We start from the raw sequence: 27,357 nt of genomic DNA, 5'->3' as shown, positions 1-27,357 counted from the left end.
CCCCCCTGTTTGAACTCCATAGTAGCAGCCATGGGAGATACTGTACTGTAGCAGGGAGAGGCCAGAGGGCTCTGTGGGAGAGCCAAGACTACAAGAGAGCCCAGGCTACAGCTTAAGTGTTGTTTAAAATAATCTGAAATGTGTTATCATAATCAATTCCTTGATTATGATAACAAATTAATTAGTCAATTTTTCTGCTACAGACATAGACAATAAAGAAGACCAACAGACTATTTCACTTAATGAAATATCAGTGTGGTGGCTCTGTGGCTTAGGATCTGCACCTGTGGCTGGAAGGTGGCTGTTTCATATCCCGCAGCCGGCAGAGGAATCCTACTCAATCCTACAATTTCAGCTTCTTATAATAAATACTTAACACTGGAATATTTGCATGGAGAGTATTTATACAGTATCTGTATTTGTACAGTCCTTGTGATTTAACAGCACAGGTTCAGTCAATAGCAGTTAAAAACACTTAAATCTAAATTCTCATTTAGACAAATATTAAAATGGGTGAATAACATTATCCAATTAACATAATACTAACATTAAAAAGGTAGGTTTAAGTATCTCTTTAATAACCTTTTTTATGTTCTTAAAACAGAAACAGAGGCAATACCTGAAGTGCTGTGGATGATATTGTGGATCTACATCTTTAACCACAAACCAAAAACAGTACTTCATCGATTATCCATTATCCTAGGGGAGAAGGGGTCACCAGACTTTCACAAACACTGGATAATTGCATCAAAGCTTTTACAGTATTTGAATTTTGCACATTCTATTATAACATTCTGTTTTAGGGGTTGCGTACTTGTTTTGAATGTGTTCTGAATTTGTTTACTGTATGAATAATGCAGTAAAAGCATGGAGTGCTTAAAATAACAAATACAGTAGATTACATACTGTACGTTTTAAGTATTGCAAAAACACAGTGCTATCCAGTGCACATAATTTCCATCTTGTTAAATGCGATGTACAATATATCTCATTTAGTACAATAAATGTATATGTACTATATGATATATTTTCTCCAGAACGGTCCATCATTGATTAAGGGTAATGAAATGCATAATTGATGATCTGTACTTACTTCTGTACTACATTATACTGAGCATCAAAAAATGAATCACTTACAACTGCAACAAAATCTCAAAGCTACTAAACTAAATTCATAAGAAATTTACATAGTATTATCTAACCACTTCTTCCAATTCAGGGTCACGGGGGAGGTGGAGTCTGTCCTGGCAAGCAACAGGTGCAAGGCAGGCTACACCCGGGATGGGATGCCAGCCCAAAGCAGGGCAGACAAACAGACAGCCATGTGCACATTCACACCAGAGAGATTTAGCAGGTTGTATTCTATTTAGTTTAAAGGGCATTTTATCTCTTCTTTTGACATCTGTAGGCATAATTTAATACGTGGTAGGAGTCTGGAGTTTTTCCTGGTAGTCTAGACATACTGTAGGTCTCCGAGTTGCCTTATCCGTACATTCGTATTGTAGGGTAATTTCTGTGTTGTACAGTATGTTTATGTTGTGTGTGGTTCAGTGTGTGTCACTGCTAATAAATATTTGTTTAACCAGTGAGCCTGAATTATTATTTATTACTTTTCACCAAAACTATACTAGAGAACTGTGCTAGAGAACAAAGAATTTACATGCTTCTAACTGTACCAAATGCTCTGGTATATTCTTGACAAAATTCATTTACAAGTTGGGGGTTATGATAATTTATGTTATGTATTGAGATTTATCCTCTTGGTCAAGTCCTGATGTTTCTCTATTTCATAACCATCCACTTGTAATGACATAATCGAAAGCAGAAACCAACCACACTGTGTGGACACAGCTGTACATCCATCCCATTTCTAATCATCTTCTCCAGTACAGGGTCACAGGACAGATGGAGCCAACTGTATCCCAGCAAGATATGGGCGCAAGGCACGATACATCCTGGACATGCCAGTCCATCGTGGGGCACAAACACAGATACAAACACACACACACTCATACCAGGGCCAATTTCCCCAGATGCCAATTAAACAACCACTATATCTTTGGATTGTGGGATGAAACCGGAAGACTTGAAGGAAACCCATGTGAACATACAAATTTCATGCCGATAGCACCCCAGGAATTGAAACCAGAAGCCCAGCGCTGTGAGGCTGCAATGATAACCACTGTGTCATCAATCTGCCCTACACAATTATACACATTTTATCAAATTAACTGAACGCTTGCTTTCATTTTTGCACAATTGGTTGATATTGGCACCCAATAACTGATCTTTCTGACAGATGGAGAACAGCTCTAATTAAAATGACAACTGAATACACATTTTCTTCTATTAATTTTAAAAATAAGATTGTGTTTTGTTACAGTGACACAGACACATTTTTAGGAAAAGGGAAGGGGCTGATGTTTGATCGATTTTAGGTTTTCACAGCTGTGATATTAGTTTTCAAAGAAAGACCACATTAAATTGCTAAGTGCTCATGCTTGGGATAAACAGGCAAATTAATAATTGATAACAAGACAATGAACATACACCTTTAGATTAAAAGCCTGGTGGTTTACTATAATATTCTGTGTGCTGTAGTAATATAAATGCCCAAAGGGAGAAGGTCTATTTACAGCCAAATTCACATCTTGGAATGTAACAATAATGTTAATTATTACTATCATAAATCCATGAGCATATCCCAGTAAGGGTTGCAGATGTTATTTCATTATTGGTGGTTGAGTGCCGTCAAGTCAGTATCGACTCATGGTGACCCTATGGACAGTTCCACAGTCACTATCCAACTTCTGTATCTTGCCAAGCCTTTCTAAGACAAGGCTACATCTTAAATGGAATGCCAGTCCATCATGGGCAGCACACACACAGAAACAGTTTTGTGCTACAAATGAACCTAGACATCAAGGTGGGGAAAAAACAGAGTGTCCAAAAAAACCCACATGGACATGCAATCACAAAACATAAGTTATTTTTGTCTGGAAGTCCATCTGGGATCCAAAGGCTAAGAGGCAGCATGGTAACCTTCCATGTCACCAAGGTATAATTAGTTTTTTTTATTTGTAATTTGCATCTCTTAAATGTTATGAACCATGATCTTTTGCATGTTAATGTTTTTTGTTACTTGCGAAATGTAGTTGTCACACTGAGCTTAATTACTTACAATTAGAAACAGTATAAACCTGAGAGTAATTCCAGATCTAAAGGTCTAGAACAGCTTTTGAGGATAAAATATTAGAGACCTTTTTGTCTCTAATATTTGAGAAAAGCTTGCAATTTGATCATCACATATCACACGAATGTCCACTAATAAACTAGAGCGAAGGAAATTGTGAAATGCCTTCCGACAGTGCTAAATGTTTCCAGTTCTCAATGACGTTATTCAGACGCTGAGAGGAGCTTTTGATCCCTCTTTGCATTAATCTAGGATTGCCATGAGTTATCTGCATTCACAGTACGTTTGCAACAATCAAAAAACTCATCTTAGATCTCTTCTGGCTGCATGACAGGAAAACATTCAGATTGGTTTTCCAGAGAGAAATGTATGATGACTTAATAGCTGGAATATTTGACTTGAAAGCATGAAAATGACCAGTGTGTAACAGTTCTGAATCTCCCGTTTTTCAGATATCAAGATGAGCATGAGTCACAGCCCAAGAAGAACCGACTATCCCTGATACCTGACAGCTGAGCCCCTCCTTATTGAATTGCATCTTGGCAGGCGTGTGAGGTAGCCGCTGAGAGGGTGGGTACTCACACCAGGGAGGGCTGAGGGAGCCCTCCAGAGAGCTCACCTGCACAGCTGGAGGTCCTAGCCGCTGAATCAGTGCGCCGCGGGGATACCTGCAGAGGGCCGCCTACACGAGCTGAACAGACAACCGGCCACAAAAGGATGCGAAGAGACAGACTGGGAAGTTTCCGAGCAGCTTAAGAATTTACTCCTTTCCTTCTGTTTTTAAAAGAAGTTCACAATGTGAACGTTCTTCCTACACGTGTCTGGGCTGTGGTGCCGAAAGGGCCGTACAACGTCGTGACTACGGCTATGTGCAGCTCTCGTCCATCACTGACCATCCTGTAACACAAGACTGCCTTTGTTCAGCAATGGTTAGGAATTGCACGTTAGAACAACAAGAAAGATTACAAACAAGAGGAGGCTACCCAGCCTAGCTAGACAACTCTGTTGCTAATAGTTAATTGAACAAAGGATGTAATCCAGATGTTTCTTGAAAGAAACCAGGGTATCAGTTTCAATACCAGGGCTAGTTTGTTCCATACTTGTTATTACTTGTTATTTAGTGTCCTCTGTTCAAGACTAAAATGGTGTAGTTCCTTCTGCCTGTATATTATAGGACATTCCTTTAAGGCCTAGGACATATCTTCTTTGGACTGATTCCAGAGTAGCAATGCCTTTTATATAATGTAGTATCCACAACTGATATTCTATATGAGGCCTTACTATAAATTGTAATATAACATTCCTGTCCTTATATTCTACACTTTTGATTATATATCCTAATATTTTGTTTGCCTTTTTATCGCTTTCCCATATTGTCTAGAAGAGGCACATTGTGTAAACAAGTTCAGTTCTTCTCCTTTCTATCTATACAGTAGCTTATGTTTGCCAAATGTTTTGAAGTCTTGAAGTCTAAGTTTCTGATTTTTTTTTTGGAGTTGACGTATTTTCCACTTAACATAAAGTACATGAAACCCAAATACTTTAAAAAGCATGAATACATTTAAAACGGACACAAATCTCAGTCATAGAGAGGCAATAACTTACAGTATATGATTATGTTGCAACTTGACAAAGTACAAGTACTGTAAGTGTCTCCTACACTACTGTTATTAAAATTACACCAAATACATTTATTGCTGCCATGTTCCAGTGACCTGGTTTTTGTCCCAGAGTCCTACATCTGGGATATAAAAAAGCTGTCCACATGGACAGGATCCACAGGAAGGACAATGCACGTGATGCTTGGATTCTTCAGAGTTGTTCCTGCGATAAAAGCTTTTTGCTGGCTAATGGTTCTCTTTAGAAACAGCGACACATGGGAATCGCACCTTGTGTAACGTGAGATAAGGATTGATTTCCTGTCTTCTGGAGTTTGATGTGTTGCATCTGTGATAGTCACATATTCATTTGCAAGTCCCTAGCTGATTCCAGATCAGAAGTGGCTGGAAGGATCTGGAACTGAACAAAATGTAAAGAATTGTAAAGGAAATGTTACAGCGTTTTCTCTACAAGTGATTGTCTGTTTTTTTAAAACTCTAGCATTTACAAGGGTGGACCAACTTGAATTGTCACAACCAGCCAATGATTCAAACACACTTTTAATTTCAGGAATCGGAACATCTGTCGAACATCAGCAGCCAGTGGTCTCTTTTCAGGTCACACATTTTCTTCTGAAAAGCCTTTGAATTTTCCATTTCTGCTCCCTTGATGCTGTAACATTTGCTCAAAGTCCATTGATAATATCAGTTAATGCTGGCTAGCCTATCACGAATATTTACTGTATTTGTCAATGACCAAACCATGTTACTTAAATATTGTATAGAAAACCATAGCTTGAAATACTAAGAAAAATGTTCACATACGATGAGTAAAATTAAAAAGTATAAGCCTGCAGCACAATATAAATGGCACATCACTAGATAATGAGGGTATAAAATATTTTTCAGTGTTGTGTAATTTCTAAATTAGAACAATCTTGAAATAGTTCATTCATATTAATAACACAGTGCTACTAACACAAGATAGATACACTTTACACAAAATCAGGGTCATATCCAAGGGAAGATGCAATATTCTGTATCCTATGTGTCTGCTCAATCTGCATTTTTTACCACAAAGCCACATACAAATCCTAGGCACCAAGTCATACATTTCTGTCCCTAGTTTTTACCCCATTTCTAGCACAATAATTTTTTTATCTTATCTAAGACCTTATCTAAAGGTCTTATCTATTCACAAGTGAGACAAAAGATACATCTGCATGTTTCCAGCATGACTGCAGATTAATATGTTAATGTTTAGACTTAGAATGGATTTAGGTTCCAAATCAATCCGTAACTCATTATGCAAAGGTGGAGGGACTTACAGCCAGGTTTTAGTCAAGTATTGACTGTAATTTTTTTTGCAGAATTCTATATCAATGGTCATCTTTGTAAATAATACTTTATGTCAAGGAAATGTCTCATGAAGCTTCTCTATTTGTAAAATTAAAAATGAAATTCAATGCACAGAATTTGTAAATTAAACATCATTAAAATCGTCTAATAAAACAAACAAAAACTGTCAAAGGTAACATTCAATAAATGAAACAAATCTACAATTATCAACCAGCTAAAATATTTATAATGTTACTTCTAAGACTGTAAATAAATAACATTGAAGGACCAAAGAAAGTTGAGTGGTCAAGATGGAACTGCATTTTTCAAGCAGTTCTCCACCCACCACTGACAAACTCCCCCCTTCTTATTTACATGAAACTGGTAAACTTTTACAAACATTAATTTAGTTTCAAATTAATTTTGGTACTATATAAACACTAACTAACTGACTAAAAGTGTCATCGTTTATATTTGGGAGTTTATCCCTTTGGTTGGGAGTGGGACTGCAATACATCCACCTCCATTTACATGCATGTAATGGGGAATTTGTTTTTAATTTAAGTCTTTCTGGAATCACACAGCATATTTTAGACATGCACGTAATGTGTACATCAAGCACAACCTGGAATCTGTATTACCTTCTATGTAAAGTTTTATAAAAAATGTGTTTTTGTTTTTCTCTTTTATGTTTATCTCTCCTCATCAGCATCTTCATGTGCCTGGTAAACAAATTGTGTGATCCACTGGGTCAGTTTTACAGAGGACACGTTATCTGGTATTTTAAACATGTTTTAGGATTATGTTTCCCCTTTACTTTTACACAGGACCTAGGGATGTCACCTAGGGATAGTGACTGTTCTCCTCCACGGGATACCACGAACCCTGTCCTCCATCCTGAATGACGTGAAAAATAAAAACTGGCCCAAAACAGAAGGAAAACGCCAAAGGAAGTGAAGGGATCTAAACCTGAACAGCTCCCCCTCTCCTCCCAGACACAAAGTTAAAAGACTGAGCCCCCTCGTCACTTACAACAGTCAAAAACACCAGAGCAAAAACGTACCCCTAGCAAGAGAAACAAAAAACCAACTTACTGATAAATCAAATTAGAGCACCTCACTTCTAGACATAAAATATAATTGAGAACATCCCATGTTAAAAAAATACATACTCAAACTCTATATGAGTTCATAAAGGACATTAGGGTGTCAGATTGAATGAAATAATACACATAGAAAACAATTCATTCAAGACATTGAGATTTATAACTCAATGACCACGGTAATTAAAATGCTTGTGTTCACTGCTTTTAGAGTGTGTAAGCATTATGGTCAGAATCTCAGCAAATGGAATTATACTGTAGCACATGTAATTTTGTCTTCACACGACAAAGAAATTGGGTCTACTCAAATCTGTTTCAGAACAGAATTTGAATTGGTTTCATTGCTGGTTGACATTTCTATTCGTTCAAAGTCATTTTAAACTCCTCAAAGAAAGCAGGTACATTTCCGGGAGCAGTTTAAAAATGCATTACAAACCACATTACGGCACTTACTGGTAAACTTGACTATTTCATCCACAGCAGTGGGACATCATACTGACAGCACAAATTGGCCGATCATCTCACTTTAAAACCATCTATGGCAATCATAGACACAACACAAGCATGATATTCTTTTGATAGGTTTAAACTAGCATCACAATGCCTCCAAAGATGACAACAAATGAACAAAATGTCCGTGACAGTAGAAGAGGATATTTTTGTCAATGTCAGCCAGCAGTCACTTTTCACACTGCCTGGCTTAAAAAGCACAGGTTATCTGGCTGAACCGGATTGAAGTCTTGGAAAACAGCACTAAAGGGAAATACAGATTTAAATGTGCACTTCTTTGCGCTCATTTTTAGATATACAAATATTTTTAATGAAGTAATGGATACGTAGGAAAAGAAAAAACAAACAGCAAAATAATATTTTTAGCACTCTTTGCAAGCTTAATGTATTGTACAGTATAAAATGCAACTTGGCCATGAAATAATATAATTTGACAGCAGATTTCAAAATGGCTTCTTCATCTCAATACAGCCACTTCTTCACACAGAGAGAGTGTTGCATGGATAAAGTAATGCTGTTATACAATTTAAATTGAAAGGGCTCTCCTAAGAAACTGATTTTTCCTTCCACAGGAGCTATGAGAAAGCATATTAAGGTAAATAGGCTGTGTAAAGCTTAAAAAGTTTGGGACTTTTCTCTGTAGAAAAACACTTTATTCTCCTAACTCCACAAATCAAGAGCACAACATCTGTTACACACCAAATATCATTAAATGTTCTGAACCATATAAAATTGTTGCTACTGGCAGAGAGGAAAATTGAAAACAGGAGCTGCACAGATAGACAAGGCTGACTCAGCTGCTCTCATGGGCGCAGAACTTCATTTGTCAACTTTATGAATGTACAACACTTCTAGCAACCACTGATAATCACAACCAAACTGAGCTTCACCAAACCTTTTGCTTGTGCTACGCTGCTCTGATTTTTAGACCGGACCTGACACTGCAGTTCAAAATGTTTGCTAACTGATTTGTTTTTCCAAAGACTTGAAACAATGAAAACGTTACTGTGTTTTGTATCATCTAATCCTGAAAGCCTTAGGCTATAGAAAAATTACAGGAGGTTAAAAATGCCTTCAGTACTTAACAGAAATGCTTCATTTTCCATGCACTGTATGACTTGTTTAGTGAAGCTGGAATGATTGGTGATTTTCCACACATACACTAAAATAAACAGAATCATTAGTGAGTCTTATGAACAAATGTACAGTAGTACCACTGTGCAGAGATTCATTCTGCAGTACCAAAACCAGCATTTATTAAGGTGACTACAGCCAGATTCACCAAACCTAAAAACTCCCTTTTCTCCACCTGAATAAAAGGTATTTTTGCACTAAGTGTAAATGATATAATATATATGAATTGTAACAATCCTGCAACATTAAACATTTGAGAACAAAAACATCAATGGTCTTCTATACCTTTACTAGTTTTTGCTCTGACATAATGGTGTTTAAACTCTAATTTCAACATGAATTGTATATTTATTTTCACTTACCCACTTTAGTTTCCCATCTTATACATTGTAGTTCTGGAGCATCTGAATCCCAGTCAGTAGTGCTTTTTTCCAAAAATGTATCTTACTGAAATAAAAAACAAGGACAAATTCTGAGTAAGCACAGAAACGTACTGTATTTATGAAATGTGTTGGGCATTTTAATTAGACTCAAACTGAATACATCTTGTTACAACAAAATCATACCCACAAAGTAGTTGTATAATTATGTATAATTATAAGATGCAGATCAAAATGCTGTGATCCAAGTTTTGGGAACTTTTACAACACAAAAGAAGAAAATTAAATACATTTTAATGATTTTAAATGCTTTAAAAATAATTGAAATTGTGCTCTTTAAGCTGAACAGCAAAGTTCATGTTGAAGAAATGGCAATGTACTTAACATGTTCCATACTTTCAAGTTGGCTCCTGACAGGTTTAGCAAGCTGTCAATATCCAAGAGCTTGATATTATTACCAGGAGAGTAACCATTAACACCAGAGAGCAGTGTTCAAAGCCAAACCACCAACAAAACATTTTTCTCATCTGTTATAAACTGGGGAAGTTTCAGAAAGGCATACAAAAAAGGCTGAATGACCTGATCAAGATATTTAATCGTTTCTACATGCTGAAGGAGACATAGGAATCATTTTTGCAGTAGTGCTCTTAGTGGAGAAAGTTATCATGGACTCTGCAGCATAAGATCTTGCTTAATGAATTCGATTTTTTTCAAAGAAGCAACAAAAGAAATATTCTGTATAAAATTTATGATGTTCATGATATTGTGGATATAGAAATTCAGGAAGTCTTTGACAAGGTTCACCATGAGTAACTAACTCTTAAAATTAAAGTTCTGGGAATCAATGGTGTACTACTGTATGTCAATGGACTGAAAATCAGCTTCATAGAGGTCACAGACCATAACAGTAAGAAGGAAAGTGTCTGGGTTTGGGCAATGTGTGAAGTGTGAAGAATCCCATAGTCTTTGATGCTGCAACAACTGCTCTTTCTGTTATTTAAAGATTATATTGCTTAAATTGGCAGGAACAAATTTGTCACATTTGATTATTATAAAAGGCTTAATGGACTATCCAACAATCAAGATAAAGTTAGGTCCACATAGGAAGATTTAGACAGGATTCACAGTGGGAAAAGGACTTAGGATCTGTAGAAGATTCATTTATCTCAGTAATGCAAACGTATATTTCTCTGCGATGCACAGAAGCAAAAATAAAAGCAAACATAAAGCTTGGCTACACAGCAAAGAGCATAGAATATAAATCAAGACAAGTTATGCTGAAGCTATTGTTTCAGAGTAGAGGCAATAAATAAATCATTTTGGATTACAGAGAGTACGCACCTGGCTGATTCTACTATGCTGAAGCTATGCACTAGTTTAGCTCATACTGTATATGACGGGGACATCAAGGGATGAGAAACAAAGGAAATGTCAGGGCTTTGAGGGGTTTAGGATTTTAGGTCATTTTAGGTAATGTACGCTTAAAAAAGACTATTGTTTTCATGCCATAGATGACCAGATCACAATACAATGAAAACAAATACCAGAAAACTTTAACTAGGCTTGATGCTATGATATATTAACTCTATATCACAATCATAGTGAAGGCATGGATCCTTGTGTTGATTTGAATATGGTTGAAATTCCGTGGCAAACCTTGAAAATAGCTATCCATCATCAATCCCATACCCACTTAACAGAGCTTGAGCAAGGTGGCAGGGAAGATTGTGCACCATCCTGGTGTGCAAAGCTGGTAGACACTTTTCCTAAAGGACTGTGGTAATTGTGTTTACTGACTATGTAGTCCTTACTCAGTGGGGTGAACACTTATACAATCCAAGTTTTTTCCATTTTTCTTTCCAGTGTTCGCTGAGACTTAACTTCTTTTACCGATGGAATTGTTCAGCTCAAGCATTTAAGTTTTGAGTAAAAATATTCACAGTTAATTTAAAAATGTGTTTATATCACATGTAATTTAACAAAACGGGAAATCATTGGAAGAGTATGAATATTTTGCAAGGCACTGTAAATGGTCTCTGTGCCTAAACAGGCATTTCTCACTTACAATGATCAAAGCGCTAACCACATGAGTCTGGGAAAAAGAGTTACAGAGTTATAAAAAGATTCGTGTACTACACAAAACAACTGTAATCCTGTGCAGATAAAACTACAGAAAACAGAAAATGTTGTAATGCATTCATCTATATTGCTATAAACAAAAGGACAGGGATTATCTACAGAAAGGCCATTAATTGGTTAATTTAATTTTACGCCCCGTTACTTAATTCACAGTTTTCTAATTAGTTTCCACATTTTGGCGCTCAAACGTATATTGTAAACCTTTTTCTGGATTTTCCATTTTAAGAATTAGGAATTAACGGCAATTGTTTTTTTACGTCTCGTATCACAGCAACAAGAAAAGTCTGACATGCTCCTCTGATCTGCTCAGCTATCAAGCTTTCACTTTTTGGTAACCTGAAAGCTCCGCAGTGCCTTGCAGAACTAGTACTGTGTGATGTGACACTCGCATCACTATAAGCCCACAGGAGCCCTAGCAACTTCCACAATGCCGAAAAGCAAGACAGCCTATCCCTACCCTGACAACGGCAGGCTAAAGTAAAACTTTTCAGAAACCTAGTCGTAATCAGGTTAGTTTATAGTCAAGAGTTGTAGTTATAGTTAAAGTCATAGTTATAGTCAAAGTCAAGGTTATAATTAGAGACACGTCAAACCTCTCATTATGCTTCTTAGTTCTTAAAGATTTACTGTATATATATATAGTATGCACATTTCTCTATCTGGAGAGAAAATGTTGAAACTTGCTCAGCAAAGGCGTGCATTAACTTTCCTCTCAAGATGAAAATTTGCATATAAATCATTCAAGGCAGAACAAAAAAAAGGCACGAAATATGAAAATGACGGTGATTTTTATTCCTAGTTTGGGCCTTCTAGAATAAAAAATAAATCTTCACTTCATTTACAATTCTATGTTCTATTTTTTCACATCTGAAGCTTAGCTGTAAATGATCTGGAATGTTGTCACACATGTTGACATCAGTTCCATCTGTCTGTGGCAGCCCTTTACTCATTTCAGCTGATTGTCCCTGAAATACAGCTTGAGTACTGAGGAGAGTTATCATCCAGCTCTTAAGAGTACAACTAAGTTTGAAAAAAGAACATGAAAACAAAATGTGTGGTATTAGTTACAGTGCAACAAAAGATTGCGGTTTCTTATTTTCTGTATTAAGAATATATATTTTCTTGCAGTCACAACATCAGATGTGAGGGAACAGAGATTTGTGGAGAGCAGCACACATTAAAATAAGTGTGATTTCTTTCTTTCACTTGTTTTCACTCTCCCACTAAACAAAATCACATAGCATACGGTCAGATATACGGACAACCAACGAATTGCAGAATGCATCCAAAACAATTATTACTTTCTGTAGAGTAGCAATAGTAAGAGAAAAGAAATGGGAGTTTCCTTATGACAGCTAAGGACAGCTAATATCCTCTTATCACAACATTACCGAATCATCCAAAATTAAGCTCCATACTGACAAAGCGCACAACAGTACAAAACAGATGGGGTAGTCAATACGATAGTGATTATTTCTCAGATTTCTTAGGGGAATGGTTATATGAACTTTAATGGCATTTATAATTCTCAATGTCATTGGCCTTACTGTACTCTTTGAAGTAAAGCTATATTACTGCACGGTCAATCTTATTTGTGAATGCTTGCCTTACACTTCCAGCAATTTGCTTATATTTTCTCACAACTCAATACAGCATTTTTGAGAAAGGTCCAGTGAACTGAATACAAACTGTACGGGTATAAAAAGATTAAATTAAGTAATTTTCAGTTCTACACAACTAAAGTTAGTTAATCATTTTTAATTTATTGCTTTTGTAGAACACCTTTCAAGATTTTTGTCAGTGCAATAGACGCACGTAACACAATGCAGTCAATGTTATCATCATGAAGTTCTGGTACAGGTTTAGTCTAATTTACTAACTTCTGAACAATGTACAGCATGAAGGAAGTGAATGGTGCCTTTAGCAATTGACAATGAGGCCACAGCTGCAATTTTTAATCTTTCAGCAGTAGAGCCACACAGCTTTAGAACTCAGCAGTGATTCATAGATTGCACAGACACTTATATAAACTGATGATGAATAACAAAGCATGAATATATCTAGTACAGACCAAAATGAATTGATTGTAAAATCTTTCACCTCCTCTTAACTCACTATGAATGTATTAGTGAAACAGTATTTTTTCAAGGATATGGCTCAGAACAGAATTACAAACTAGAATATCCAAGACTCTGTTCGCAGTGGCGTCCTGGCACTCTTTGAAACAGAACATTAAGTTAGCTGTCTAAGCAAAGTGACATTTTCAGGTTTTAAACCCATGTGATTGTGCCAGCAGCCATATCACCCTGCAAACTCAGCAGGTGTGAGTCTGGTCAGTACCTGGATGGATATCTCCCGGGAAAGCTCAGGTTGTTGAAGGAAGAGGTGTTAGTGGGGCCAGTAGGGGGAGCTCACCCTGCGGTCTGTGTGGGTCCTAATGCCCCAGTATTGTGACGGGGACACTAGACTGTAAACAGTCGCTGTCCTTCGGATGAGACATAAAACCGAGGTCTTGACTCTCTGTGGTCATTAAAAATACCAGGGCGTTTCTCGAAAAGAGTAGGGGTGTAACCCCGGCGTCCTGGCCAAATTTCCCATCGGCTTTTACCCATCATGGCCTTCTAATAATCCCCATCTATGAATTGACACAAGACTTTGTGATGATGGTAGGGGGTTATGGTACAAAACAAGTGTTTTTTTTTGTATTACTTGTATAAGAGCCTCAGTGCAAAACCTTCAGATTCCCAGGCCTTGATGACAGACCTGGTTGCATCAATTTCATGTACAGTAGATGCATCTCCACATAAACCCTTTCCAGTGATCCTTGATGCAGATATTATAATTCTGGAGTACAGATTTTATAGGTTGGTGAAAATAGCCTTTAAAACTTTGCCATTTTACTTGTTTTCTGCATTGGGGCAAACACCTTGAAGAGCAGGAGACTTTATCCAGCTTTCAGTTTGTATCAGCATTTCTCAACTTATATTTCAAAGATCAGCTTTACCCATACTGACAATACAGTATAAACAGTACGTTTTGTATATTTGCTCTTTTAATTTTGATACACATACCCAACTAGACACAATTTAAAAATAAGCTAACAACTAAAAAAAAGCTCATCAAGTAATATTGAGTTAAGCACTTATCTAGAACTTAAACAGCAAGTGGATTAACTACAGCAGATAGAAAATAAGGAGGTTATATGCAATAGTTGATAACAATAATGCTCAGCCAGAAGCCACTTTTAAATTAATGCTGTAAGTAAATCATTGAAGTTAAAATTAGCATACTAACAGGTAACACTGGAGGCCGGTGACTTCTTCTTCTTCTTCTTCTTCTTCACAGCCTCAGTCCCAGACTGTCCTGGGGTCAGCTGCTTTGGTTGCTCTTCTCCACTTGTCTCATGTTGAGCACATCTTCCTCACTCACTTCACATCCCTCCATATCTTTTCTCACACAATCTATCCATCCCTTTCTAGGCCTGCCTCTTCCCCTGTTACCTTCCACCTCAAATTCCATTACCCTCTTTGTTACTTCCTCAACGTCCCTCCTCATGATATGTCCATACCACCGTAACCTCGCCTCTCGCATCTTCTCAACCACATCCACCACCCTACATCGTCTACGGATTTCTTCATTTCTGATCTTATCCTTCATTGAAATCTGCACTGTTGGCCGGTGACAGAAGAGCAAAATACTTAAAAACACATGTAGAATACGTTTTAGAACTTTTTTTCATTTTCTCGCTGAAGTGATTGTGCATGACAATTCTATCTTTACGGATGTTGCTTTAAATCTTTTCATCCCTCACCCAAATGTAAGAACAGCAAAAAAACAGAATAAAAAGAGTAAAATATTCCTCAGCTGAGTAAAAGAATTATTTGACAGTGCACACAGAACTAATATTTGCAATTTTAATGTAATGCTTTAATTTTAGCTGGCATTTGACAGCCCCATGCCTAGCTTGCTAGACCCTCAAGGACGAATTTAATTAAAACTAAGTCCATTTCGCTGCCACTAATTTATTTTTTACCTGCTGGGAAGAGGTCGCTCATTTATCAAAACAGGTTAAGGAAAGTGTCTCACACTATGAACTTGGCTCACTTCATAGAACAGACTGGTGTGCCCAAAGGCAGTTTGCTGGTGCTTTAGACTAGTCTAAACACAACAATTAACATATTAATAAAGAACTGATAGGGAATGGATATGCCAGCACTACAGAACAGTTACAAAACAGTCTCAAGACTTAGTAGACTTCTTGGGAGCCTATGCTTTCAGAAGAGTAAAATATTTCCTTAAAGTTCGGAGATGTTATACATTAATTTGTTTTAAGAAGGGTGATGCCCCTTCATCCAAACATCTTATTATTATTTCCAAGGTCAAAAGTTTAGGCACCTGCAGCAAAATGAATAGGCCTATTGCTTTGATTTAACAAATTCTCATAGCCTAAGGATACTGAGTGAAGCGATCTGTTCCCATACCAAAATCATTCACATAGACAGGCATCACTGGCTTTGATCATTAGATGTATTCTTAGATGAGTCTCAACAACACAAATATCTCTGCACACTATTACTGCTGATGAAAGGGGACATAATGACTCCAGGAAGAAAGAAGAAGTGCAATAAGGCAAATGCATACTCTAAAGTACTATAAGGGTGATTTGCCAAATGATTAGAAACATCTTATTGTTTCTGCTGGATTTTTTTGTCATTTAACATCTCATTCCCTCAGTGGAAGCAGGCATACCCAGAGAAGGCTTATTTAGGCTAGTTATTAAGGAACGTGAAATGTGAGGTTGAAACATCACTACCTTCAGACACGACCTGGAAAACTCAGGTATTTAGATAATAGACAATGAAAAATCAAGGACTGAAGCTGATGGTACACTGACCCAAACCCACAATAACTATCTTTAATTCAATGAAAACAGAGTTCAGCTAATTCTCACAGCTGAGCATAAATCCTGGTTACTATATATGCACTGTCACCATCTATCCTCATATGATCCTAAAACTGGATTGTTTTACTGGAAGACGGAAATCCATCATTTCTAAACACTATCCGACCAGGATGTACAGTACAGTACTGTAAACTGATGTTACAGATTAGCAGATATCTAAAACCAAGAGCACTGCTTCCATTTATTTACTCTATGACTTTGAAATGACATGGCTTGATTTAAAAAAATGGAAATTCAGACCACACTTACAACCTCTTACATAATTAAATTTACTTTTAAGGAACCTACTTTATCGACACTACCATTTTTGGAAACTTTGACACATGGTATTTTTTTGTTAAGTTATTAATTCGTAGGATGCAATAACAAAATATGACCTGGCCCTTGTGCTTCTAAAAATATTCCCATTTTTAGTTGGCTTGAGGTATTTATTGACAGCTTTCACATTCACCCTTTACTAAAAGGACGATACAATTTATTGCTAATTCCATTTCAGTGGGGAGGGGTCACAAAAGCATTTAAGTGTTTTGTGCTGTCAGGGGAGACTATATTTATCAGGCTGCAAGGGAGGATAACAGTTTAAAATGTAAAAAGAACCTCAGTAGAAAAAAACAGTTAATCGGGAAAACATTAGACGTGTGTCTTTAAGAAAAATTGAAGAAGTCGGTGAAGGATGAGAACAAACTACTAAATAGTTCAAACACCACAGCTTGTCTTGCCTGAAGCCTACCTGAGTACAAACTCCAATTGTCTGTAAAAAATAAACCTAAAATTATTTTTAATGTCTTCATTCAACGGCATCTTTAGAGAGTTTATTACAACACACTAAGCACAAAAACCTGCCTCAGAGTTTGAAAGAACTGTTACAAGCAACACATCTCTTATGGGATAATAGGATTTTACCTAATGGAAAATGGAACAAATTTTGTTAACCCTGTATTTGAGATAGCAATTGCAATTATGCTGCTTCACAGGAAACAAAAAAATGTTGCATATGCAAATATGCTTCGCAGAGAAATAAGACAGCAGACCTATATTTTATTTAGTTAAAGCTTTTAGATCAGACTGATATACTGCACTTTTTTTTAACCATATCTAGGGGTCTTAAGGTTTCTCTCAAGTTCACAGCAGGATGAGACAAAATGTGAAAACTTCACAGTAGTGTTAGCATTGTGCATCGAACTCTGAAAAATAACTGCAGGGCAGTCCTCAAGTAATTTGTCTTCTAACTTTCACAGCGATGGCCTGCAGCACATTCAATTGAATCATTTTGGTTGGTACACAAACCAAAATCCGTATGCTTAATGTCATTTAGCGGTACAGAGGTACAATATTATTGGCAGGATGACAACAAAAGCCATGAAAATATTCTGATACAAGATTTAAATTTACAGGAGGGCAGCTTTGATGCAAGGAGTAAATGACTTTGTGACTGTAAAATAAATGCAGTTGCTTGAGGGACAGCACACACAGTCCTCCTTCACAGGGAATGCTTGCCTGAACTATCTGTAGATTACAAAACAACGCGTGGGTATACCTGCAGAAATGCACCATGCACATCACCCATATAACAAAAGTACATGACAATATATGTACATATTAAAATAAATTAAATGTACAATATTTTTTTATCATTGGAAACACACTGAAACTACAGCATATAGAGGTCTCTGAAGGTTTCCTGTTTCCCTAGAGCATAATAGGAGGTGCTGTAGCACATGGGAGACATTTAGCAGTAGCATGCATTATCATGGTTAAGGTCAGAGAGCTGCAGGCGATTGGTCATTGACCTCCACTTGTTAAAGGATAATTACGAAAGAATTTACACAATTCTGAATTTTACTACTTTCTACCTTTGTGTCCATTGTTAAGAAAATAAAGGCTATTCTAGGGAAACTGGTATAGAGGCTGTCATGCAAGGAGGAGAACACAAGTGTATCTTGCCATTGCATGGAGCGACACAAGAGGTTCAGATACAGCCAGAAATCAGAAAGGCAACAGCTGGAGGTCTCAACACACACACTGGCTTCTATAGGACAGCAAGTGTTGAAAACTACCATTCAATATTGCCTGTTACCGATACTGATTACAGAGACAGTTTCTTCCCACAAGCTGTCAGATAACTGAACCCTACCCCCACCACTGGCTCATGCTGATGTTTTTTTTAAGAGGTACGTTAAACTTGTTGTTCCCACTGTTCTAGGTTTGTTTTTGGTGTTAATTTCTTTATAAAAAATACAAAGCAAATGATATCATGTATATTAAAAGCCAACAATTTAAATGGAGGAGTGGTACAGTATGTTAAAACTGTAAAACACACACTGTAACGGAAGCGTTCTTTCAGGACCCTATGCAGACGACATGATCCGGGGTAGAGTGAGGAAAACATGGGGAAAAAGCATGCGGGAGTCAGGAATGAAGACAGGGGGCGTGTCTATGGTGCCCTGGTGTTTGGGGGAGGTGTGGCCGAGGCAAACAGTCCAGAAAGAAGTCCAAGGGAGAATCCAAAAGGAGGCAAAAGTCCAAAGCCGGGTGGTCCATCAAAGACAAACGGGGTTAAAAACAGGAACCGGGTCGGGACCGGCACGGGAACAGGAACTAAAAACTTGACGGGACCAGGCACTTCCAGGTCCCGGACTAACCTGGTACGGAAACCAATGCAGAGCCCAGCTATTAAGTGGAACTGAAAAGGGGGCTGGAACAGGGAGCAGGTGCGGGGGATGAATAACAAACAAGGAAGGGCTGGAGCGCCCTTAAGAGGAGGGGTTTACGATCATGACACACACCTCATTCAGAATGCTTCTTGCAATTTTATTTCAATTAATGAAAAAATACTGCTACTCCGGAATCAGTCCAGAAACATTCAGTCCAACAGCACTCCAAGAGGGCAAGAGAACTGAACCCTTTTAGTCTTGAACAAAGGAGACCAGAGTAGATAAGATCAGACCTGATAAAAGTATTCAACATCCTCAGAGACTCTGGCAGAGTCAACCCAGTAAATAGTGAAACACATAACCAGACGACACAGGTGGAAATTAGTTATTATTATTTATTAATTATTAATTATTTAAAACCAATTCTTCTTTCAGGCTTGTGAGAGTATGGAACAAGCTAGCCAGGCTTACTATTGAACCACCAGCCTGGCTCCATTTAAGAGAAGGCTGCATGAGATTCTAGGACCTACTCAATGGGATAGATGGGCTAAATGGCCTCTCTCTTTTCTTAACTGCACTGGGCAATCTCTTAAGTTTGCATTTTTTATTTTTTTTAGCGGGGCACAATTTACAGTCCTTTCTGTTAAATGATGGTTTGTGTTCCTCTCTCACTGGTTGGAAGAATAAATACTGTATAGAGGGTACTCTACCTGTCTAAATCTGTCTAAATAAAGTACAGTACATGTAATGTACAGTATATATAAAGAGATAATTGAGATCCAGTTGAAATAACTGCTGTCCAGTCAATTCTGCCTTAGTAAGCGTCTACCGTTTAAAATGACAGAAAAGCTGACTCATTACTGCTTTAAACGTACAAGAGCACTTAACAGGTACACATCCCCATAAAGAAGTTATAAGCAATCTGTTCTGAAAATGCACATTTCTACTAATGTTATTATTTTTGCAAACTGAATCTGTGTATTTACCATTCATGATGAAAATGGGGATTATACAACAATGATTATCAGTTTTTATTATTGTCTTATCATAATGAAAGACTTCATTCTTAGTAATCTTGTAAAATATTATTTTATGTTAAATGTCATTACTTCTCTTGGTTTAATAATCTCATTCCTTTCCTGGCAAAATGCCTGTATTGACTGATCCAGACACTATTATGAAGCCCTATTAAATATATAAAAAGAAAAACTCAACACTTCGATTCTTAAGAAATTGTGGAGTTTTAAGTGCTATTGGTTTGAATTTAGCTTCCTCTGCAAGACTAATGCCTTTGAAAGACTTTGATTCAGTAACATGAATGACGCCTCTGTGGTCAATTAATCTGTGTCTTCTGGTTCAGGGAACTAATCACACCAAGACATAAATATAGGATATCAAAAGAAATCCACACTGAATGAATGTCTGTGAAAACATCTAAATTGAAACATATAAAATATAATTTTTAATATAAGTATAAAAACAGAATCTTTCTTTTACATTACACAAAATTTGTTTCATTACAATGCTTTTGCAAATGGTTCTAATACATACGTAAAATATAAACAAAACCCTCTTTTGCCCACACAGTAGTTCTGCAAAAGATTTTAGTTTAAGCTCTTAAGATAAGCTATTTCAATACAGCTAGACATAGAGTTAGTAATACATTTAAAGAATAATGTCTTATTCTCCATTTGCATCTTCATGTGTACCATTCTAACACTACCATCCATTTCCCAGCTCCTTTGACAGTTGTCGGTGTCTTTGGTGACATCTGTTCTGGACACAGAACTTTGTCACGGACAGTAAGAAGGAACAGGGCGTGTAGAGAACGCTGTGAGGATTTCTGACAGCAGGTCAGCAGAGCCCAGGGGCAGACAGAGCAGGAACCAGAGCAGGGTACAGGCGAGGGGAGCCGAATCACTCTGCAATGTAACTTTTAAATATCTCACAGACACAGTTAATACACTAGGATCAGGCTGTGGGAGAGCCCATAGAGGAATCGGCAAGATTGTCCCTTCAAAACCCATCTGATCAGTTGAACATGAAGTGTCTTAAAAATGTGGGCAAATAAAACAAGCAATATCTCTCCTCTTTTATTCTTCTCAAGGCTTTAACGCAGTTCCAGTGTCATCTCAGCAAACGTTAAGTAAGAGGGTAAGAAACAGATCTGGAAACACTCGAGGTATTCATACTTAGGATGAAGTAGAGCTTCATTTTGCACCATTGGCACTGGGAAATAAATGCCTTGTGGGGCACAGCACAACTATCATTTAAACGCAAACATAAGTGTTAGCAGCTGCTCAGGATAATTTTCCTGAGTAGTCAGATGTGGATAATTGAACACAGTTTATACCGCAGATCTCAAAGGTTAACAGAACACTTTGGATTATCTTAATTAAAATGATTTTTTACAATATTGTTTTAATGTGTGAAGCTGACAGGCACAAATTAGTAATACTAGTTAAATGTAATGTAATTTGCAATGTTCTTAACCTAGAGAACAAAATGTAGATAATCAAATTCATTTAACAGCTAAGATCTAGTTTTGAGTAAATGATTAGCTCAGTTTGGAGGTATTATATTGTATGCACTGTATATCTGCTTCGTTCCCCAAATTCTTGTAAGATTATTTAAATAATTACCCCATAAAATAAAATTCTATATTACAGTATATCCTAGAATACAATATCCAACAAACTATTAGAAATCATCACGGAGCAAATAACTACATTTTATTACTAATTTGTATAGCTAAAGAGCTCTGCATGGGACAGTAACAACATACTGTTGTACTTTGTTACATGGAATTACATAAATAACATGACAAGAAGAATATAATAAACCTAAATAAAGTGGCATTCACAACATTTGGTACTTTAGTAACTAAAATCTAAAAGATCCTTAAAAGAGCTCACAGTCCAGAGAGACGTCCACAATGATACAGGGTCACAACTGGCACAAAACTATACAGTAACAGCCTTAGGTTGTAGGAAGGGATTTGCCATCTTAAATGAATTCAAATATTCAAACCGTTGGAGGAATGATCACAATGCTATGTTGATTAAGAATGTACATTGCACTGTTCTTTAATGTGGCATGGTGGTAAATTAACTGTTTTTTTAAAATTAGTTAATTGCTTTCTATATAGTGGTTATCATTGCAAAGAATCCCCAAGGATACACAGGAAGACACCAACGTATTTAAGTGAAGCATTTACCTGCAGAATCCACTGTATGCTCTATGCCTACAGGTCTACTGGACAGCAGTCAACCAGACAGCAGGTCAGATAGAGGAGTGACAAACTGCTTCACCAGTTAAATGAAGGGGGACTTTTAGGCAGGCCAGATTGTACAACTCCAGACTGGCAATGAGTTAGGACACTGGGTGTCTCACTCACTTACAGAGAGTGAGACATTTCCATATGTACAGTCACCTCCAAAATTATTAGCATCCTTGACAAACCTGAGCAAAAGAGGCTCAAGAAGATGCACTGTCCATCCAATCACACCTCAGACTAATCAGAATAAATTATTTCCAAATTGAACAGATCTTTGGTTGAATTTAGAAGGTACTGGGGCTCCTGCTGTCTGCTGACAGACTCCTCTGACCTGCGCAGCTTCGAGCTCCCTGTCTTTCCACATGTTAGACAGAGGCATTGCAGCCCTGCCCAGAAGGCTGTGTGTGAAAGCAAGGAGAGGCATGTCTCTCACCGACAGTGCTACGTGCTCGACCATGGGAAGTGTGGTGTACAAGGTCACTGTGTCACAGAGAGCAACTCATTTATTTATTATTGATGATAATAATAATAATTAACTTTAATTTATAAAGCACCTTTGCAAACCCAAGACACTGTACATGCTGATAAGAAAAAATACTTAAAAGTACAATAAAGGTTAAAACAAAACAAGAATATACAGAATATAATGTAGGGCAATCTAAAATACGCCCAGTAATACGATCAGTTTTGAATTTAGATTCTCAAATTTAGATTTTGGCTCTTGAACAGTTGTAGGAAGCCAATTCTATGACACAGGAGCAGCAACAGAAAAGGACTAAATCTGGGATCAAAAGTCTGGGTACATAGTGAGCAAAGGACCAGGCTCAACTGAACGGATACTGGTTGAGCCACTCAAAGGATTAAATTATTTTCAGCTGCATTTACGTGTTTCTGGGTGACATTAGTCATTACAGCGACTAGCGAGCAGGAAGGACCAGTTTTTCATCACAATTCTCACAAACTCTCGCTCTTATCTGTAGGGTAACCAACAGTTTTGCGACAACATGGAGACCACTTTCACAAAGTTCACGAATTTTGTGCTTACCCCAGAATTTGTAAAACTTTTGCGCTACAGTTGGTTAATTTATGTTGTTTCCGGGATTTAACAACCGGCCTGAGAAACTGGGACTGCGGTTCCCCTTTAAGGGGGAGGTCCATATGGGATGGTCTTGGCAGGATTATGTACTCACTGCACAGCCACACTTGTAATGATTGAAGGAGACTTGACTACACAGAGCTAGACTGACACAACCATGGGACCTCACTTGCTACCCTTCTTGCAGGCTCATCCTGTCATGACAATATTCCAGCAGAGCAAAGCACATACGAACACTGCCAGTGTTGAAAGACTTTCTTACAAGATGACAATGTGGATACCCCACTCGCCACACCTCAACATGTGTGGGATGAACCTGGTTAACGTGTGTTATCCACGGCTCAGAGACCATTGAACAGACACATGCCTGTCAAGATGAAAGGATTGAGACAGCATCCACAACTTGGAAAACAGATATACAATTTCTACTGTTTCAAACAGTGTTTGCACTATAGGCCTGTGACTTTCACCATAGATCTCCTGTTGATCCACCCTGTTGACAATAAACATTGATCAGTCTACTGAATTTATCATCTCTGTTCAATAAAATGCCAGTGTACTAGCTAAAGAAGAGATAATTTTCCCAATATCTGTGAAGTTGTTGCCCCTGTAAGTGATGAGTTTCTTTTGGTGTTCCATATATTTTCCAAATCAATACAATAAATGACTTTAGTAATATATTTCCATTAATTTTAATTAGATGTGCTATAGAATTACACTTTATAAGCTTCTTTTGCAGAGTCACTATTTTGTTGTTGCCACTCTCTTCCGGCCATCTGCCTCAAGTTTATTCTAAGTGCTAACTTGAGGGGTCAGCAATGAAGCACAGCAAAAATGGAGATTGATGTGGTGACCTTCTATTCATTCTCTGTCTCCTTAGAAGGTGTTAAGTCGCCCACCTGTTCAGTAGTAGTATACTTCATACTTAATACTTCAGGGATAATACCTTTACTCAGTCGTTTGTCTGAATCAACATCTGCCCAATCTCTTCGACTGCCAGCTCCTTGTGCACTGACTCATACATTGCAGTATTTTGCACAAAAACCATACAGGGATTTTTGTTATGTACTAAAAATTGTCCACTTGTGACCTGTAAATGAATAATGACCTACATATTATGCAGGTCTCTACATACATTATGTGTGTGATATTTGTTGTTTAAAGTGCTGTTAACATTTTAATGCAGCATATAATGACACAACATACCCACTGTGTGCCAAACAAGCTACAGGTCTATTGAAACAAAATATCGCACAACTGCAATTTATGAGAAACAATTTATAGAAGGCAATAAAGAACGAGGTGTGCACTGATAGCAGGACATTTGATGTCTCCATCCATCTCCTAACTTGTCAGTGTTGAGAATAATGTGTCTTAACAAACTACAACAACTGCCATATTCCATTAAGGCGAATCGTCACGGATCAACCCTGAGAACATATGACTCCTATGCCAGTCTGTAGATGCATTCCGCCATGTTTCCTAATTCTCTTAGTTGAAAACATCTCTAAAGCAGTGTGCACTTGCTAAAGCACTTCCAGATGTTTATAATATACAGTACACAACAGAGGGTCATACAGATTTCCTGAATAAATTTCCTGAATTAAAAAAATATATAGGGATCCATTTTATGATGTATTTATGTTTTTCTCCCCATCATTTATCAGTAATGAAATACAATGTCCTAGTTCTTAACAAAAATCAGTATCCCACAGTGTGTTTTGGTTTTCATTAACTCTTCAATTCAATTGATATGATGCACAGTATACATTATTAGTGTGTTACAGAATGTGTACTCTGTATATCACAACAGGAGAGTGGCATTCAAAGTGTTAAAATATAATGGCTTACACTTACAGTATATAGTGCTTTTCAGGACACTGGACTCAAAGCTTTTTACAGGTAATGGGGACTCCCCTCCACCACCATTAGTGTGCAGCCCCACCTGGATGATGCAACAGCAGCCAGAGTGCCCCTGTACACTCCCCACACACCAGCTCTCAGTGGGGAGGAGAGCACAGTAATGTAGCCAATTCATAGAGGGGGATTATTAGGAGGCCATGATTGGTAAGGGCCAATGGCAAATTTGGCCAGGACTCCAGGGTAACACCCCTACTCTTTTCAAGAAACACCCTGGGATTTTTAATGACAATAAAGAGTCGGGACTTCGGTTTTATCTCTCATCCAAAGGATGGCGCCTTTTTACCTGTCACTATACTGGGGCATTAGAACCCACATAGACTGCAGGGTGAGCGCCCCCTGCTGGCTCCACTAACACCTCTTCCAGCAGCAGCCTTAGTTTTTCCCAGGAGTCTCCCCTCCAGGTACTGGCCAGGCTCACACCTGCTGAGCTTCAGTGGGCTGCCAATTGTGAGTTGCAGGGTGATATGGCTGTTGGCAATATACTAGCAGTTTAGTACACTGAAAAAATAAAGCATACAGTATATTGATCTGCCTTACATTTTCATTACATATAAAAAGATTATTGCTTTTTGATTGTTGTATAACAAAACAAACAAGACCAAGAAATTTAAATTCAGAGAATGCCAGTGTCAACATCAAAGTTCACTGTCTTCAATTAAATGTTGACAAATGTAAAATCCAATACTGTATATGTACTGTATACAGTACATGAATACATACAGTAGCAAAAGCTTTTACCTCTTTGTAGAAAGACCCATATAATTTATCTCAGTCTCAAACAGACACTGAAAAACGGAAGCCCACGTGATGAGAAGGGGAGACCAGGCCTCACGAGCAGATTGCTGAGTCTAGCCTACTGCAGTTGGCTGAAGAGATGACTACTCATATTCCCTTTCAACAAAAAACAGTGCTGGAGGCCCTGAGGACAGACGTGCTTGACAGAGAAATGGAAGCACTGACCTCAGTAGAGTACAGACCAGGTCTTCTGAATCCTAAAAGGCTAAATTCACTATCTGCAGTTGCTGGACATACTGTACTGTAGAAGAGGCTCATAGACCAGAAAGGAAAGAGAAGACAACACCTTACCCTCACACGGCAATTGAATTTGCGTCACTTTCAGAATGGGACAGCAATCCTAAAAGGTTTGAGATTGGTGAAGGAGATTTGTTTTTAAGGCTGTCTTGTTATCTGTTGTTGTCCGCTGTACTGTACATGTCCTGAGATAACGGCTCAAGTTAGAATCCTATCAACATGTATATACTGTATGGCAAATAAAGTCATCTATACCTATCTAGAATACATGAAATGCTGCTCAACTCAACTTGTGAGTTGAACAGAACTTCCCCTCAATAGATCTGTTTCCCTTTAACAGACAAAATTCTGACAAAGAACTGGAATTCATATCTTGGACAAGATCATTTTGTTCCAAACCGGATACAACTGTTGGATGCTCAATCAGTTATGTGCAATTAAGTATAAATCTTAACTAATGACTAATGTCCTTAACAAATATAAGGATAACAACGGCATTTCAGAAATATGTTTGAAATGCCACATCCAAATGAATTTTTGAATATACCCCCTCAGGGACTGCTGGAAAACATGAAGACTGTGGACTGAGGTGGAGATTTTGTTGTTCTACGCACTACATACTGTATATCCATGGTATAAACTTCCCTATCTTCTTCTGCCTACTTCATGACACAAATTATAACCAGTCTGAGCTTCACATATGGTGTGATATTTTAAAGAAAGTAAAGCTGCAAAAAGGGAGGTTAAGCTAACTTCCAAAATCCTGACAATGGGAAGTTTCTACGTTTTTTTAAAACACGAAAATAAATATTTTTATTTCTGATACGTGGGTACAGTATGTGAGTCACCAACCAACGTCTTCTGTTCATTCCTGACTATAATTGCATACAGTACGTGATGTTTGTTAAAATGAAAGGCACAGCAAACGATCTGTTGAAAAAAAGTTCAAAAATCACAATTCAGTGTCTCATCTCACTAATCTGTCTGAAATGTCCTACTGCAAGCATCGTTTCTACAT

General features: G+C 37.5%; 1 protein-coding gene across 4 annotated transcripts in view; it reads right to left on the bottom strand.

Annotated features, from left to right (window-relative positions):
• dlgap1a (discs, large (Drosophila) homolog-associated protein 1a) overlaps window positions 1-27,357 on the bottom strand; it is a 245,718-nt gene that overhangs the window by 163,304 nt on the left and 55,057 nt on the right. For all 4 annotated transcript variants that reach the window (XM_088642182.1, XM_088642177.1, XM_088642181.1 and 1 more), the window contains exon 2: window positions 9,238-9,322. The gene's annotated coding sequence lies outside the window, so the exon portion shown is untranslated. The remainder of the gene's footprint in view (window positions 1-9,237; window positions 9,323-27,357) is intronic.

The sequence above is a fragment of the Lepisosteus platostomus genome, chromosome 8, assembly GCF_059453375.1.
Source record: "Lepisosteus platostomus isolate fLepPlt1 chromosome 8, fLepPlt1.hap1, whole genome shotgun sequence".
Classification (NCBI taxonomy): Eukaryota; Metazoa; Chordata; class Actinopteri; order Semionotiformes; family Lepisosteidae; genus Lepisosteus; species Lepisosteus platostomus.
This window is presented reverse-complemented; position numbering and strand designations above follow the sequence as displayed.